The sequence below is a fragment of the Sciurus vulgaris genome (genome assembly GCF_902686455.1).
Source record: "Sciurus vulgaris genome assembly, chromosome: 2".
In the NCBI taxonomy this organism is placed as follows: Eukaryota; Metazoa; Chordata; class Mammalia; order Rodentia; family Sciuridae; genus Sciurus; species Sciurus vulgaris.
In genome coordinates this window covers 113,447,829-113,464,442 of record NC_136462.1, presented here as the reverse complement: position 1 = coordinate 113,464,442, position 16,614 = coordinate 113,447,829, and the positions used below count along the sequence as shown (strand labels likewise).

At 46.9% G+C, this 16,614-nt stretch overlaps 1 protein-coding gene across 2 annotated transcripts in view; it reads left to right on the top strand.

Moving 5' to 3' along the window:
- Positions 1-16,614, top strand: part of MEGF11 (multiple EGF like domains 11) — a 313,791-nt gene that overhangs the window by 33,545 nt on the left and 263,632 nt on the right. Inside the window, exon 1 of one of the 2 annotated variants that reach the window (XM_079125642.1) lies at positions 3,115-3,226. The exons of the other annotated variant lie outside the window; for it this stretch is intronic. The gene's annotated coding sequence lies outside the window, so the exon portion shown is untranslated. Of the gene's footprint in view, positions 1-3,114; positions 3,227-16,614 lie in introns of those variants that run through there. 2 annotated transcript variants of the gene reach the window in all.

Here is a 16,614-nt window from a genome sequence, read left to right as displayed (position 1 = left end):
GTCTTGTCTTCTACAAACATGACTGAGGACCAGCTGTGTGCCAGGCACTGGGCACAGTGTTGCCACGTAGGTGCAGGGCCCAGACAGGAAAGACTCGATGGGTGCAGGGCGCCTGCATGCAGCCTGATTCTTCTGCAGCTCTGTGCCTCCCTGTCTCCTTCTTGGGGCAATAGGCGTCCTTTAGAACCAAAGCTATCCACCTGGGATGTGGATCCCCTAGGCTGGGTGTGCCAGTGATAGCCACAGCCCACCCCACCCGCGTGGACAATGCATAATTCTAAAGGGGACCTGTAGTCCTCCCACTCCAGGCCAGTAGCTGCCATTTAGCTTCTACCTTTGCCTTAGCATCAATGGGATTTCCAATTTACAGACCATGGCTTTGGAGAGACTTTGTGACAGAGACCATCAATCTCTACATTTCAAATTTATTTTATTTTGTTTTTGCAGCTTGAGTGCCTGTTCTGCTGTGAACTCCTCTGTCTAATCAGCTTGCAGGCAGTTGAAGGAGAGTGGGTGTCCCCTTGATCTGTGGGGTTTATGTGCATAATTCCCTTTAATTCATCTCCAACAGGGGTTGGAGAGCCTGGGTTGAGAATGATTTTCAAAGTCTCTCTCTGGAGTTCAAAGATGCATCTCTCTGGCAGGACCAGTAAATTACAGGAGCAATTTGCTGGGAGTTTCCAATGTGGAGCCTTTGCCGGGTCCTTTTAGGGCAGCAGACTGCTCTCCCCGGTGCCCTCCTGCTGGTAGAGGTGTGGCCGTGGCCTGAGTTCTGGAGAGCAGCTCCTTCCACAGGCTGGACCTTGCCCACCCCAAGCTGTGGCCTCTGCTGGCCCCTGATTCAATCTCATCTTGAACCTGGGCTCATGCCTCATTTGTGGGGACTCAGGTCAACTGTGCACTCAGATGCCGATAAAGCCTTGATCCCGAGCGTGTGTCTTCACACTTGATTTGCCTGTATGATAAATGCAATTTCCACATCAAGACTATCAGTCATTTTCTGATGTGATCTATGCAGCTCTGCCTGAATTGAATCAGCTCCTGTATTATTGTGACAGTTTATTTGGCAAGAAAATGAAATAAGATGTGTAAATTAAAGCAGAGGTGTGCTCAGTGCAGTGTGGAGGTTCCGGGGCCCAGGGGCCCCCTCTGGGGCGTTTCCATTCTTGCTCTTTCCCCTCCCTCACCCCAGCTCCCTGCCTGGGGCTCCCTCTAAACTCAGGAAAGAGACCTATGCAAGGGCACAGAGTGATGGTAGGGAGAGGAAAGATGCTGGAATTCTGTCATGAGACAAGCATGTACAAAGTCAAAATGCACCAAGACTAGCATTCAGGTTACACTTTTTAGTCTTAACACAAAGTGCCGTGGAGAGAGTATGTGTGTGCACAGGAAGCACCGGAGCTCCAAACTGGAGGTTGATGGTAAAGAGGACATGGGACCCTCACCCTGAAGGTTCTATATGCTTCCCTCTGATCCTCGGCCCTTGACTCCCAGGGCTGTTGCTGACCACAGTAGCTGTGGCCACCCCTCCTATCTTCCTTCCACTCATTCCTCTGCACCAACTCTGAGCTGGGACTTGGGCCTGTTTTCATTGCAGGAGGAGGGAACCTCCATGTGTGCCCTTGTTGGGGAGAATGCCCACAGCATTCTGAGCCTCTTTGAGGAGATGCCCGTCTTGGGGTGAGGTGTCAAATAAACACATGCAACATGAGGTGGCGAGGAGGGCTCTCGGCAGTGGTGGGTTCCACCTGGCTGCTGTACCTGTAAGCCATTTGGATTCACCGAGTCCCCTCCCCATCCTGAGGCTCACCCCTTCCCTTCAGCTGTGTCACTTCCAGCTGCTGTGGAACAGGCCTTGGCCACGCTGGGAAAGCAAGTGCTTACCGCTGCCCAAGCCCTCCCAGAACACATCGTACACATGCTGGTCCCTGCAGCATGAGGACCAGAGCTGGGAGGGTCAGGGTGGGAGGAGAGCGTCCCGAAGCAAAGACAGAGACACAACTTTGCCCTCTGATGTGGCAGCTCATTCTGTCTCCTTTGCTGCTTGGGCATATCCAACTGCTTCTGAGGTTTCAGGAAGTGGGGACCATTTTTTCCATCTTGGGTAATGGGAGGAGTGGGTTCCCCTGTTTAGGAAACTGTCCTGAAAAGTCCATGGGGCAGTGCTGTAGTGCTGTAGTCTGGAGGAGTGTCCCTTAATGGTCCATGTGTTATAGCCTTGGTCCCCGGGGTGGTGTTATTAGAAGGTGGTGGAACCTTTGGGAGGTGGAGCCTTGTGGGAGGTCCTAAGGTCATTTGATGTATGCCTTTCAAGGGCACTGAGGTACCCCCACTTGCCTTTTCTCTCTGTATAACTAAAATTTCTGCTTCAAGAATATCAGTCATTTCCTGATGTGATGTCTGCAGCTCTGCTTGAATTGAACCAGCTTCTGTATTACTTCTGTATTACTGACAGTTTATTTGATAAGAAAACTGGTCATGAAGTGAGTGGTTTGCTTTGGCATATGCTCCCACTTTGATGTGCCACTCTCATTGGTGGCCCAAAGCCATGGGGCCATATGATGTTGAACTGGAACTTCCAGAACCAAGAACTAGTAAACCTTTTCTCTTTATAAGTGAATTGCTGCAGGTATTTTGTTGTGGTACTGGGACTGCTGACTAATACAGCAGTTGCTGGCAGTATTTCCCTGAATGGAGGAGCAGTCTGCTTGGCTACTGGCAGAGTGAAGACAGAGCTTACTGAACTGAATTCTCTAAAACGACATTGTCCAATATTGTGGCTACTTGCCACATGTGGTTATATAAATTAAATTTAATTAAAAGAAAGAAAATGAAAAATTTTAGTTCCTGGATGGAAAAGGATATATTATGCAAACAATCAGCAGAAAGCAGGAGTGGCTATATAACTAAAGTGGGCTTCAGAGCAAAGACAATTGCCAAGGATAAAGAAGGACTTACATAATGATAAAAGGGACAGCTCACCAAGAAGACATAGCAGTTTTAGGTATTTATGCACCAAACTCCAGAGCCACAAAATACTTGAAGTAAGAATTTGGCCATTTGGTTACACGAGACATATTTCAAGTGCTCAAAAATCATATGTGGGTAGTGGCTCTTGTACTGGCTGACAACAGAAATTCCTATCATTGCACAAAGTGCCGAGGGCAACATTGCTCCAGAATATCACTGCTTTATCTTCGGCATCTAGACGAGTCCCTGGTACCTGGTAGGTGCTCTATATTTGTGGACTTAGGGAGCTATAGCCCTGATGCGGCCCCTCTTTCTGTGTGACCTTCGACATGTTGCTCTCCCTCTCTGGGTCTCTTCATTCATCAATTGAAGGGCTGACTTCATCTCTGAGATTCCTTTCAGCTTTAATGGGATATGATCTTAAGTATCTAGTTGGCTGATTCTTTTCTTTTATTCACGAGGAGGGGCCAGAGGGAGCAGGGTAGGATGAGTGGCAAATTTGATTAGTGGTGGCTCACCAGCACTCCTCCATGCAGGAATGTGCCTGCCGTGGCCTTTCCTGTCTGCCCTTCCTTGGCTACCACAGAGACACTCAGTGATACTAACAGATCTGTGAGACTGGGAAGCCCGCATGGGGCAAAAGGGGGCTCACCCCATTCTTAGGTCTTGGCCCTCTGTCCTCTAGTTGTCTGGAGCCTATAACTCTTCTGCCCCCTGGGACCCTTCTGTTTTGTGGTTTGAGGCAAACTGCCTGAGCCCTGGACCCCTGCAGGGGTCGCCTGCTGATGCTCCCATGTGAGCTGAGTGGAGTCCCTGGCAGTGGGGACTCTGTGTTGGCTGTGGCCTCAGTACCTGTGCCAGCAAGCCTCTGGGGACAGGCCCTGCTGTGGGAATGCCGAGTTTGCAGGTGAAGGCCTGGCCAGGAGCTGGCAGTGGGGGATAGCGTGTTCCTGTGTTGTTGGGGGACTCTGTGCCAACAGGAGGAGAAATCGAATTGCCTTTAGTCCTGGGCTCCTGGCAGAGGGAAGGGCTTCTCTGCCTGGCCCTGGGGCCCTGTGGGCTGAGGGTTTAGGAAGCCGGGGGAGATGTTTTCCTTCCCTCTTCCCTGGAGGCCTAGGGCAGGGCCAGCCCAGGGAGGGCACCTGGTTTCCCCGTTGTAGCCATGCCCCCAGGACACACCAAGCCTCTGCTAACAGGGGTAGAAAAATGCAGAGGACAGCCATGAATGGGCAGGTGGGTACCCCAGGCCTGTGTTTGTGTGCTTTGGGCCTTGGTAAGGCTGTGGGGGTGTGTGAGGGGTGTCTTCCGTGCCCTTGGGACTCGCCCCTTTGCCCTTCCTCGCCCTGGAGGAGTTCCTATTGTGTGGGCTTTTTTCTTCCTGACTGGGCTGGGCTGGCCAGTGGGAGGCACCTGGGGGGACTGGAGGGCAGCAGCATCAGGGCTGGGGTGTTGGCCTCTGCTGGGGTTCTGGTTCTCTACGAGTCAGCCTTAGATCTCACTGGTTCTGTGACTCTTCTCCTCTTTGTCAGGGTGGTCACATCTTCCCACCAGGGCAAACCCCTCCTGTGTCCCCTTCTTTCTGGCCATGTCTGTGTAAGGACTCCCCGCAATGAACTCTGCTCCATTAAATACTTCTGGGTGGAGTTCTGATGGACCCTTTCAGTCTTGGGATGTCTGATCTCATTCTGTCCAGTGGGGCGGTGGGTCTGCGTTAGTGATTTTGGTCCTCAGGGTCTTGAATCAGCGTGTCTTCCTCTGACTTCCCTCAGTGCAGTCACATAGGGAAGGGAGTGTGATGCAGACCTTGGCATTTCAACTATACCGGGAGGAGGGTGAGAAGCTGTTTCCTCCGGTACCACGTGGAACATGAGAGTGTGTTACCCAGAGTCATTGTCAAAGTCTTTGACAGCTAGTACATCATAGCACTGTTCAATGGGAATGAGGCATTCGCTAACCAGAACAGGCTTCAGGCAGAGTCCAGAACAGACTCTGGCCTTGGCACACCTGGTGAAGTGGAACGGTCCTTCCCAAAGGCCACACCCTCAGCTTTACTTTCTTTTTCTTCTCTTTAAAAAATATCTTTGTTTATTCGTTTATTTTCACGGGGTATTGAGGATTGAACCCAGTGCCTCACGCGTGGGAGGCAATCACTCTACCACTGAGCTACCTTTCTTCCTGTAAATGGGGCCAACTCACGCATGTGGCTGGTTCCTCTATGGGCTGCAGGGGGAAAGCAGTGGGTCATCCCGCCCGTACCTCCTTACCCGGCATCCTCCACGCAGCTGAGGCTGTGCACTGTAAGGTAAGTGGACAGGGCAGATGGGAAGTCGGTGGTGGTGGGACTTTGTGAGCCTTCCTGCCCACCATGGGGATCTGACTTTGGTCTTTTGGTTTTAGCATTCTGATAAGTGGGTCTGAGAGCCATTATTTCCAGGCAGGGTTGGGATTAGACTGAGGCAAGTCGGGCACTGTGGGAAGCTGTCCTTATTTAGCAGAATCAGACCAGGTTGAGCCACAGAACACAGAGGCCTGGCTTCTAGGAACTGCCAGGAAGCATGTGGTGCTGCATGGGATTGGTTTCCTGTCTCCTTCTGGAATTTTCCCCCTAAGAGAATGGCTTCCCTAACTCCACCCTATCCTGTCCATCACAGAAGAAGCTCCTCCCAGTCCTTGCCCCCTTTACCTGTATATTATAATTAAAGGAGAGTTGGGCAACTCCAGGTTGTTGTAAGAGGCCTGAGCTGGTATGGTTAGACCCATTATGCTCCGTTTCATATTGGCTCTTGTGTGTTCATTGAGTAGATAAGTTTTTTGGGTAATAGAAAAACCACCAACATCCTCCTCCAGCAGTCAACCCCTTCCTCCTCCATGTGGGGGGTGGCAGAGAGGACACCCACAGGGCACCTGGGGCCAATACTTAAGGAAGAGCTCATTCGCAGGTGCCAGCCCTGCCCTTACCGGACCCTGAGAGTAAGTGCCTTCTTAAACTGCTTTCAATTAAATTGTTATTTAGATATTTGTAGGTCCACACACAGTTGTAAGAAATAATATCCATTACTCAGTTTCCTCCATGATAACATCTTGGGAAACTATAGTACAGCATCACAACAGGATATAGACGGACACAGTCAAGACGCAGGGCATTTCCACCCTCGCAGGACCCCTCCTGTTGCTTTTTTGCAGCCATACCTACTCCTTCCTGCTCTCAGACAATCACTAATCTGTTCTCTGTTTCTATGATTTTATAATTTCAAGAAAGTTATTTTCTGTAAGTGGAATCCTGCTGTAGCCTTTGCTATTGATTGGAGTGTAATTCTCTGGAGAGTCATCCAGGCTGTTGCGCTTATCCATTAGTTTGTTCCTTTTTAGTGCTAGGAAGAAGTCTATGGCATGGATGCACCACAGTTTTTAAGCTATTCACCCATTGAAACACATTTGGTTTGTTTATGGTTTTTGACTATTACTATCAACCTTCTTTTATAAATTTTGCGTGACCCTTAGTCCTTATTTCTCTCACATAAATGCTCGGATGTGCAATTGCTGGACCACATGGTGCTTGTATATTTAGTTTTTTTTTTTTTGTTTTTTTGCTTTTTGTACTGGGAATTGAATCTGGGGGTGCTTAACCACTGAGCTACACCCCCAGCCCTTTTTATTTTGAGACAGGGTCTTGCTAAATGGCTTAGGCCCTCAGCTGAGGTTCAAAGTTGCTGTGATCCTCTTGCCTCAGCCTCCCAAGCTGCTGGAATTATAGGCATGTGCCACCATGCCCAGCTATATGTTTGGTTTTGAAGGAAATCACCAAACTGATTTCCAGAGGAGCTATTGTCTTTTATATTCCCATCAGCAATGTATGAGTGGTACAGTTTTCCCCACATCCTCGACTGCATGTGGTATTGTCACTGGTTTTGTTTTTTTTTCCCTAGCTACTCAAGCTGGGGTATATTTTGAAGTTTGCTTTGCCAATCTTAATCTCTCTCTCTTGCATTTTTCTTAAACCTTTTAATTGGTATATTTAGACCATTTATATTTAATGAAATTATTTTCTATTAGGTCTTAAGCTCAATGTTTTATTTTTGCTTTCTGTTCTTTGTTTTCTTCTTAAATTTTTAGAGTTATTTAAACATTTTTGAATTCCATTTTGATTTATCTATAGTATTTTTGTATCATCTTTTTAGTGGTTATTCTAGGTATTTTATTTTATACACATATAAAACATCACAGTTTTCTGGTGTTGCCATTTTATCAGTTTGGATGAAGTATAGAAACCTCTCTTTATATCTATTTAGCTTTTTCTTTTCATAGGACAGTTATCTTAAATATTTCCCTTACATAAATTTATTAATTTCAACAGTATATAAAACTTTGCTTCTATAGTTCCATTCTTTCCCCCTTCTTTGTGCTACTTGTCATATAAATTGCATTTTATAGTTTGTGTGCCTGTCAACACAGATTTATAATTTTTGCTTTATGTAGTTGTCTTTTAGGTCAAATAGGAGAGAAGTGACAACAAAAATAGGTTTAAATGGTCTTTCATATTTACTTATGTAGCTACATTTAGTGATTTTCTTTATTCTGTCTTTACTGCCTGGTGTCCTTTCAGCCTGAAAGACTCTCTTTAGTATTTCTTATATGGCAGATTTACTAGTAGTGGGTTCTCTCAGTTTTTATCTGGAATTACTTAGTTTCCACATTTTTTGCAGAATAGTTTTTCTGGGTATAAAATTCTAGGTTGACAATCTTTTTCTTCCAGCACTTTGAATATGTCATTCCACTGCCTTCTAGCCTCCCTGGTTTCAGATGAGAAAAATAGCTGTTAATCTCACTGAGGTGCATTTGTGTGTGATGAGTTGTTTTTCTCTTGATAATTTCAAGAGTCTTGTCTTTCAGCAGTTTGATCATGATGTGTCTAGGCGTGAATCTGTTTGAGGTTATCATACTTGGAATTCGTTGAACACTGTGGATGTGTAGATTAAAGTTTTTCATGAATTTTGGGATTTTTTTAGCTACTATTTCTCTGTATAGTCTTTCTGCCTTTTTTTTTCCCCTTCCCTCTTTCTGAAACTCTCATTGTGTGCCTATTGGCATGTTGTGTTACAGACTCTCTTCATTTTTCTGCATTCTTGTTTGTTGTTGTACCATTTAGAATATATAATTTCAATTGAGTTATCTTCAGGTTCACTGATTCTTTTTCTGACTCCTCAAATTGGCTATTGAGTACCTTTAGTGAATTTTTCATTCAACTTATTGTACTTTTGCCGGGGCAGAGCAGCTGGGGATTGAACCCAGGGCTTCATGCCTGTTAAACCTGTGCTCTCCTGCTGAGATATATACCCAACCTTAGTTATTGTCTTTTTTAACTCCAGGATTTCTTTTTCTCTTTTTCTTTTTTTTTTTTTTTTAAGTAATAATATCTGGCTTTTTCAAGATTTTTTGTGTTTAGTTTTTGTAAGTTTGATTATTATATGACTTAGAATGGATTTCTTTGGGTTTATCTTGTTTAGCATTTGCTCTTAAATCTGTAGAAGTATGTCTCTCACTGAAATTGTAGTTTTCATACATTATTTGAGCACTTTTTCAGTTCTTTTGTCTTCTTCTCTTTTCTCTTCCTGATTTCTTTTTAATGACACGGATGTTAAACTTCTATTATAATCCCACCGGCCCCTGTTACATCTATTTCCTCTCTAGTGTTCACACTGGATAATTTCTATTGTTCTGTCTTCCAGTTCACTAAGTCTTTCCTCTGTCTTCTCTATTCTGCTCTTGAGTCTATCCACTGAGCCCTTTATTTTAGTTATAAAATATTTATATTTCAATTATAAAAATTTCCTTTCATTCTCTATGTCTTCTGTTTTTTTTGCTGAGACTCTTTTTTAAAAATTTTGTTTCAAGCATGTTCATAATTGTTCAAAGCATGTTACGATAGTTGCTTGGAAATCTTTGGCAGTTAATTCTAATATCTTGGTCATTTTGGAGTTGGCATCTATTGATTGTCCTTGTTTATTCAGTTTGAGGTCTTCTGGGTTCTTGGCTTGGTGAGTGATTTTTGATTGAAACCTGGACATTTTCATGTTATGTTATGAGACTCTGGTTCTTAATTAAACATCTTTGTCATTTGGCTTTTTCTGACAACTTGCTGGCAGGGGCGTGGGAAGAACCACTCCGTACTGTGAGGAAGAGGCAGAAATCTAGATTCCCCCTCTTGTCCTTGACACCAGGAGTGAGTGTCTACTTGTTCCTGATGAGCAGGGAGACCTGCTCACCGCATGCTCTCCGCTGCACTAGAGGGGCAGTGTGTCCCCAGCTTGAAGGAGTAAAAGTCCCAGCTCCCTTCTTGGCCTTCTCTGATATGACCCCCGTGGAGGCCTTGTCCCCCTGTGTGGTGACAGAAGTGTAGGCTGTCCATTTGGCCTCTGCTGATGGGGCAGTTAGTGTCTTTGTAAATTTCTTCCTTCTTTTACAGGTGTTTTGTTTTGTTTAACCTTTTATTATGAGGTAGAAAAGTTGAAAGAATAGTACAGTAAGCATCCACACGCCCGCCACCTACGTTCTTCAACGATTGCTAACGTCTGTGTTTGCTTCATCTTTTATCTTATTTGCAGAACCATTTTAAAGTAAATTGTCACACCACAGTATTCACTCCCCTGTCAGCACGTATCGCCAAAAAATAAACACATTTTTCAACATAATCATAAGACCATTATCACAACTAACAAAATTAACAATTTCTTAATATCTCCTAAGAGATATTAAGTTTATATTAAAAAGTTTTCTCTACTGTCCTCATATGTCTCTTTAGCTGTTTTTTTTTTTTTTTTTTTTTTTTTTCCTTTCCTAAATCAAGCTCCAGTTAAGTCCCATGCATTGTCTCTTGGTTCTTTGGTCTCTGTACTATTTAATTTAGGTTGATCATTTCCGACCTCTGTAATTTGTGTGGGGTGGCGAGGCGCTTGGGGTCAGAGCTGGGTCTGTGACTGGGATTTCCTCTGGGGTTCTTGGGGTGGAGTTTTCTTTAGGGTCATATCATTCTTGGAAGAAGACAAGTTGTGGCATGAGAGGGGCTGAGAGGTCACCCCTGTGGACCCACAGCTTACAGTCGGGACGACCTAGCGCTAATTTACCAGTTCCCACCTTGGGACCCCAGAGTCTGATGGGCACACCCCAGTTGCAGTTCCAAATGAAAAGAACAAAAGTTCACTTCTGCTGCTCTTTGAGAAACCAGACACTGTGGCGGGGTGCAGTTCATAGTGGCTGTTCCCTTCTACAAAGGAGGATTTTTTTTCTGTTTCACAAATACTGCAGCTGGAAGGAGGCCCTTGGAGCCAGCAGATGACAGGCTCTGATCTCCGTGAAGGTTAGGCCCCGGCCCACTCAGAGGTGGCCAGGTGGGTCTGCTCAGGCAGGTGGGATTGCAGAAGGTGCTTAGGGGTTATTGGGATGAGCTGGGAGGCAGGGGCTGAGGTGTGTGGGAACAGCAGCCACCTCATGTGGTCAGATGCCTATGATCAGTTCCTTCGGGCCCTTGAGGGTGGAAGGACCAGGTCATCCTGGCTGAAATGGTCTTTTTCCGTCACTCTTCACAGTGCTCTTGATACATCTGCCTTGGTGTCATTGGCTGGGGCCATCTCCCTCTCACAGGGCTCTCACCTGCCCTTGGGGCCAGAGCTCAGGGAGAGCAGCACAGTCTTGCCTGGCAGTCCTGAAGGAAGCCCAGCCTGAGGCATGAAGGAAACTTCCAGAAAGGGAAAGACTTCTTCAAAATTCTGTGTTGGGTGTGTGGCTGGGGATGAGGGGTGTTGTTGCTCAGAAGCACTGAGGAAGAGAGAGGGAGGGGTTGGCAGGATGTGGGGGAGGCTGGTGGCAGGTGCAGGGGGGCCAGGCTGCTGTTGAGGGTGGCAGGAGGTGGAGGAGCAGCCTGCCAGGCCAGCTGCAGCCGCTCCCCTTCCCTCTGCAGGGGCAGGAGTGCTTCCTGCTTTCTCATTCTGGCTGAGTTGCTGTTACTGAGAATGGCGCTTGACCTCAGCGTAGAGGGCCACAGTGCCCACTCACCATGGGCACGATTACTGTCCCCACCATTAAATATTTCATTGTAAAAACACAGGGGTCCAATTGGGCTGCCAAGCAGGCACTGGGCGTTGATTACTCTAATGGTCAGTGGCTGGTTGGGGGTGTGTGCGCGTGGGCACGCATAGTGCATATGTGTGTGTGTGTACACACATGCAGGCGAGGACATGTGTGGTGCCTGCTGTCGGTGTGTCTGGCATGTGTACATGTAAATACGTGTGTGTACATTAAGGTCTCAGTGCTCGCTCTGACCCCAGCCCCCATCTGCCAGTCCTCTTTCCACACACTGGGGAGGGCCATGCCAGTCCCCTGAGATTAGCAGGAAAGTCTGGGTGCAGGTGTTCAACTTCTGGAATGTTCTACATTCCTCCGTGTTAAGATTCCATTTGGAAGAATGGCGTGGAGGCAGGGAGAGTTGGCACCACTGCAGAGCGACGGCAGTTCCTCCATAGGCCTGCCCAGGGTTTCTGCAGCTCCCACACCGCCTCTCGTCCGCATCCCCGTGCCACGCACTTGCCCTGACCTCCTTCCTTCCTTCCTTCTTTCATTCTTTCTTTCTCTCCCCCGTCTCTCCTCCTCCTCTTCCTCCTCCTCCTCCTCCTCCTTTCTCCTTTCCCCTTCTCTCTCTCTCTCTCTTTTTTTTTTTGGTACCAGGGATTAAACCCAGGTGTGCTTAACCACTGAGCCACATTTCCAGCCCCTTTTTATTTATTTATTTATTTACTATTATTATTTTTATTTAGCTTTTAATTTTTTACAGACTGTATTTTGATTCATTTGTACACAAATGTACGTAATTTCATTTCATTGGTTGTACACAATGTAGATTCATACCATTCCTGTAATCATACACGTACATAGGGTAATGTCTGTCTCCTTCCACCATTTTTCATACCCCCCCCTCTCATTTCTGTTTACATATTCTAAAGTTCCCCCATTATTCTCTCATTTCCCACCCCTACCCCCATTATCCCACTTATCAGGGAATACATTTGGCCTTTGGTTTTTTGGGCTTGCCCGGCTCCTTTTTAAAAACACATTTTATTTAGAGCCAGAGTCTCTCTCAGTTGCTTAGGGCCTCATTTTTGCTGAAGTTGCCTTTGAACTCTTGACCCTCCTGCCTCAGCCTCCCGAGCCACTGGGATTACAGGTGTGCGCCACCGCACTCAGCCTGGCCCTGCCCTTTTCTATCCAAAGTCTCCTGCCCTCTCTCTCCCGAGAGCAGCCAAGGGGTGCTTCCCCTGAGTCTCAGCACATTCAGCCAGGGAGGCAGGGAGCAGGGAAAGGTGGGGTGGAGGAAGGAGGGCTGTGTGGCTGAGGTGAGGCCTGGAAGAAGTGGCAGGTGCCATGGGAGAGCCGAGGTTGGGATGTGACGAGTGAGAAGGGACCTCATGGGTTCTGTTCTGGGCTGTCACTGTGCACTAGGGGCTGCTGCTACTTTAGAGACTCTTCCCTTCTGACCCTGAGTCTTGGGGCGGTCATGTGGTCCAGAAGTGTACCTGCAGGGAGCCCAGCCAGCCGGCCTCGGGCTTGTGTCTAGAGTGCTCCTGATTGGCAGTGGAGAGGGCCAACGGACGCTCTGGATCTCTGGCCATTGTTCCTAGGATGACCTGACCTCACCCAGGACTGGGGTCTTAGGCTGGAAGGAACCTTTAGAGGCAAACCCCCCCGTCTCCAAGTGGGTCTGCTTTTACCTACCCACTACTGAACCCCCTGGGGTAGGGAGTCTCCCCACTTTGTGGTTTAATTGCCATGTTGAAAGAAAAGTTCTGCCCAATGTTATACTCCTTTTTTTGTACCTGAATATCAATAAAGACAGTATACAGGGAGGTGGCTGCCCCTGTCGCAGCCCCTTTGCTGGCCAGGCCAGGATTGTCACTGGAACTCAATGTGGGTTAATGATAAGAGTAAGACCCCTGAGTTCCTAGGGAAAGTAACTGTCCAGGAAAGGTACTGTCATTGCTCTGGAGAAACAGTCCCTGATTATCCCTTAGAGATTATTACAAGGAGTAAAAAGTAAGAGTGTCATAAGCAAGCAGGAGTCAATGCACGCAACTCAGATGTCACAGCCTTTGACTTCACAGACTAGGCTTTACAAGAAAAACAGTTGTTGTTCTATTTTATTTTTATAAATGTAAAAGTAAAACCAGAAATGTGTCATGTCAAAAACCAAAGCCAGCTGTGATTCCCTAGGTCAGGGTCTGGCTCAGTGCCAGACACACGATGGCCACCTGTGCGCACCTGCCAGAGCCCTGCTTGGCGTGGAGGACGGCCCTGTGGGTCTGTTTCCTTCCAGGCTTCTTTTCTGTGTATATTTACATATTCATAGTTGAGATGATATTGTATATAGATTTTGAGGCCTGTATTTACAGTGGATCGAGTAGCTTGGGAATTGCCTGTATTCTTGGAACTTTCTGGAAAATATAATTTTTAATGACTATATAACAGACCATCTTGTAGATACACTGTAATTTTTTCCAACCCCCTACTGGTAGATATTGAGATTGTTTCTAGTTTGGACTACATTATAAGACATTTCAGGGGGATTTTTAAATAGTGTTGGTATGACTCAGGTACACAATTATCCAGATAAATAGAGTCCTGGGACTTTGGGTCCCAGTCTTGAGCTGTGGCTCAGGAACCAGGTGTGGGTGAGGGGGACCCTGCAGCAGGGAGCAGGCCTGGCCAGTGACCAGTCAGTATACAAGAAGCCCGGGAGCCCTGGTGGAAATCAAGCCAACCAGCACTGGAGCGGAGCCTGAGGAGATGGAGATGAGGGCCGTAGGACTAGGGGTGGGAGGAGCGGAGCCAGGGCCTGGGGGAAGTGTCTTCTGCCAAGTCATCACCATGATTTGCATTCTTCACTATTGTTCATGAGAAAAGCTTTGAGCTCCCCTGCAATATATATACATTTGTTAATAAACTACATACACAAACTACTTATCAGTGCATGCTAAATAATAAAATGATTTTCTCCTTTTAGATAATATCATATATACAGATTACATTTTTCCACTGACATGCTACTGACCCCTCTGCTCACACCCCTCTGGAGAACCTTCTATAGAGGGTGGGAAGCTGAACCCAGGGTCTATGGGGCCACAGTTATCGGGGGGGGACATCACGGTGAAGAGAGAGGGGCCCCTGGGTGCATCAGAGTCACACCCTGTGGGTTGATGATTATTTGACATTGTTACTAAAGTTCATATTTGGTGTGTTCAATGAATGACGCTTTGGGGTGGCTGATGACATGAAGATCACATGGGCAGGGAAAGGTGGAAGTGGGAGCAAATAAACTGTGAGGGAAATTAAGGAGCATTGTGAACAGTCAGAGAAATAGTGGATGAGGAACAAAAGCAAGGAGTTTAAAGGAATCTATAGACCCGTCGTTTCTAGCCTGGGGTCCCTTTAAGAATTATATACGAATTTTCAAAAAGAATCCTGCACCCCTACCATTGAACATTTATCTATATTAAGAGACCATTTTTCTCTGCTTTTATCCAAAACGCTGTCAAGTTCAAATGGTAGGTAGTTTTCACGCTCGTCAGAAGCTCTTGACTGGTTTTGATTAATTTAAAGTTGGGAAAAAGTATTTTCATTACTTCTTGACAAATGTAACTTGTTCTGCAGGCAGGATTTCTTGAAAGCTGGGGCCTTGTTGAAGTGGGGGCTCAGGGAGAATTAATTAAAAGGGTCCTTATTAGAGGAAATGTTGAACTCCTGCTAGGATGTGAGACCCAAGCCACCCATTAGGCGACTGTCAAGGACAAAGGAATTTTGGAGACTTTATAGATGTACTTCGAACTTTAGAAACGTCAGTTCTGTGAAAGGCAGTGGCCCAAAAGGTAGAGAAAATTTGCATTTAATGAAGCTGGGATGAGTCTGAGTATGTCATCCTACTGAGATGTCACAAAGCATTGGATGGTCACATCAGACTCATGAATCAGAATCTTACCCAGAGTTGAGGTTTACTATTAATTTCAAGAATACAAGTAATCAGGGAGCACAGATGAATCGGCAGAGGTCTGGGACCCTAAGCAGCTCCGGGGCCTTTTCCATCACATCAGGACTTGCTCTGCCCAGACTGACAAATGAGGTCTCTAAGAACTGTATGTGGTACATCACTCACACAGGGAGCCATCTTGGGTTTGAATCATCTCCTATTTATATTCAGGTCGTTATTTAGCTTTGTAACCAAAGGGGCCATCCCTGCCCCATAAACCCACAGCTTTCCATGTTTGTTCACCATAAGCAATCCTACACACCCAAGCACACCGGCACAGCTGCTAAAAGCATTCCACAGATCAGGACTCACGGTCACCAGTCGCACGGTTACTTCCTGAGCTCTGTCTTGAGCATGTTTGCTGGGAGGTTTGGTCAATCCACTTTTTTCTCTCCAAGGACCCCTCCTCTCTACCCTGCTAAAGCGTCTCCTTGCCAGGAAGCCTCTCCAGACCATGACGCCTCTGCATTTGCCACAGGCAGTTGTGTCATGCCATGGCCACCTTCTTTCTTGTTGGAAGTAGGTGGGGCAATACTGCACTCCAGCAAAGTCACCGAAAAGCCATTCTTCCCACTCTGAACCTGTCTGCATCCAAGTGAGTAATGAAATTGCTAAGTACACCTCTATTACAGTTCTTTCCTGCCCTCTCTTAAAACCCTTCAATATCTTCCATCACTTTTAGGATAATGTTCCAAACCCTTAATATGGGCCTGCATGGTCTGGCATCTTCCCTCCATCCCAGCCTCATCTGCAAGCACTGGTTCTCCCCCTGAGCTCAGCCACACTGACCTTTTAGTGTTCTGAGTGCTGTATATTCCCTCTGGCCCCAGGGCCTTTGCACTAACTGCTTCCTCAGCTTGGAGAACTCTTCCTGCCAGTTTTCCTTCTCTGGCTAGCTCCTCCTCATCCTGCAGGTCATAGCTTGGGCCAGCATCTCTGGCACCTCACTTTGGTCCTCTCTCCCCACGTCTTACTCTAGCCCCTGCCGTGGTGGGTAATTCCATGTAGGCTTTGACAAGCTTTGCACAGATGTACCCTGGCAGGACCTCATGGTGGCCTGTTCCACATACCTCTGGCTTCTGGTCCCAGGGCTTTTCCAACACTGAGATGAGAGCCCCTTGAGGAACCCACATAGCAGTGTTGGCGTGTGTGGGAGTTAATACTGGTGTAGCCATCCCGAGCCAGCGGGGACAGCACTGATGGGGAAATGCTCCCCTGTTTTATTTCCTTCATGGAGACTGAGACCCTCCTTAGGAGTCCCAGCTAACTTGAGCCTGGTTTCCTGTGGCCCTGGCAACAGGGCGTCCTTGTTCTTGTCCCTCCTCCTATTTCTCCCCTCCTGTCCCTCTCTCTTCCACTCTGGGTTCACCTCCCAAATAAACTACCTGCATGCATGCCTTTGTCTCAGGCCATCTGCTGAAGAACCCAGGCTAAGACACACTCCAACGTCACATCAACATGCCCAGAGAGGTCAAGTGCCCCTGGACTCGGATGTCTTGGAGTAGAGCTATAGGCTAATTGTGCTCCTCCAAAAATAATATTTTGAGGGCTGGGCACAGTGGCACACACCTGTAATC